The sequence below is a fragment of the Drosophila willistoni genome, assembly GCF_018902025.1.
Source record: "Drosophila willistoni isolate 14030-0811.24 chromosome XR unlocalized genomic scaffold, UCI_dwil_1.1 Seg105, whole genome shotgun sequence".
Lineage (NCBI taxonomy): Eukaryota > Metazoa > Arthropoda > Insecta > Diptera > Drosophilidae > Drosophila > Drosophila willistoni.
The window spans coordinates 1,723,504-1,725,098 of record NW_025814054.1 but is presented as its reverse complement, the minus strand read 5'-3'; the positions used below and the strand labels follow the sequence as shown (position 1 = coordinate 1,725,098).

Sequence of the window (1,595 nt, the reverse complement as noted above, 5' to 3'; positions counted from 1 at the left end):
CTTGAACTTGTTCTTAGACATGAGCTTGAACGCTTTTTTTTTTTTTTTTTGATATTTTTTTGCGCCTGGCAACGTCTATTGACATTTGACATTGACATTGTAACTCGCCCAAGCTCAACCCTCTGATTCCATTCCCTAACCCATGGATGAGATGGGACAAGCAAATAAGTAGCAACAGCATTTGCTTTTAAGCCATTAGCGGTTACAATTTATGGCCAATTGTTGTCTATTGATTGTTGTCGGCCCATTTTACTTGCCACTGTCAACACCAAGCGAAAATTTGAAGTGATTTTCTCTCCTACACTCGCCTAAGGGCATATCGATGAATTTGTCCCGAAGCTTCGAATATAAGTTTTCTTTTCATAATCTGTCATCTAAAATTTTTACCTGATTATTTTAGTCGTTTTATAAGAATTGGGCAGCAATCGACTGCTTTTCGATCTCGTGTTAAATTTTTCCATACAACATACAAAATTAAAAGCTCCATCATCTTAGAAGAATTCTTTCGAAGTTTCCTTTTATATAAATTTTTTAGATCGAACTACTATCTTAACAAAATTTGGTAAAAATGTGTATATTATTTGGATTAAACCTTAAAAACTTTTCTTCTTTTATTTTTTTTAGTAAGATTGTTTGTTTGGCAACTAAACGTTAAGAAAATTCAATCAGGCCGATCAAAAATATAATATGGTAATAAAAAGTTTTACAATCAGATGGTTAAAAATGAGTCTGGTTCTTTATCAAAAACGTCAAGAGTATAGAACTGTCGTAAATGGCCAATGAAAGGTAACTCCACATCTTGTATTCTATATACTTATAAGTATATTTGTGTGTCTAGTAAATTTGGGCATATTATGACAATGATTAGATCCCGCTGACCTTGTCTATATAGAATACTATACATAGCTGGGTGAAAATTTTTGCTGCCATCTGCATTAATTGCTTCAAGCTGTTCTCCATAAAAGTTCATGGCTCGTAAATTGAAATGTTTATTAACATGATGATGATAATGATGATGATGATTGTGATGATGGCAAAAGACGATGTTTATTTAAATAATTTTCGGACTGAAAAGGCTTGCGGCGGCGAGCGTCAACCAAATTTCCTTAAGCAAAATTAGAAAACTTTTGGCTTTATCTTCTTCACTCTGGCCTAAGCAAATATTTTTACAAACAACAAACAAATATTGTTGACTTATGTGTGTGTGTGCGTGTGTGTGTGTGTGACCTTACATATTTTTGGGCTTTCTCTTTTTTTGTACATTTTGTTTTTGTATTTTATTTATTGTTTGGTCGTAAAAAAAAAAAAAAACCCCCAAACCGAGCCCTAAAAAACAAAAACGGAAATGGAATCTAGAACAAAATGCAAAAAATTTCTCCATGTTCGTCGGTTTTGCTGCCTTTTTTTTTTTTTGTTACTTTGCAGTCTTGTACATTTGTTTGAGGTTTTGCTTTACTACTTTATGTTTGTTTTTCACCATTTTTTTTCCTGTTTTTCGTTTCCATTTTCGCTTGGTTGTTTGCTTTTTAGGCCAAGTTTTTCCCTTATTCAAATTTTATGCTCGAAAGCCAAAGAAATTTGGCTTTGTTTTTATG

At 32.7% G+C, this 1,595-nt stretch overlaps 1 long non-coding RNA gene across 3 annotated transcripts; it reads left to right on the top strand.

Moving 5' to 3' along the window:
- The first annotated feature begins 400 nt into the window (after positions 1-400).
- Positions 401-1,189, top strand: LOC124460585. Of its 3 annotated transcripts, none has more exons than XR_006954489.1 (3): positions 401-562; positions 625-786; positions 893-1,189. It is a non-coding gene; the product is annotated as an uncharacterized LOC124460585 (long non-coding RNA). The 3 variants fall into 3 exon arrangements; XR_006954490.1 differs by having other exon boundaries at positions 869-1,189; XR_006954491.1 differs by having other exon boundaries at positions 839-1,189.
- Positions 1,190-1,595: the final 406 nt, after the last annotated feature.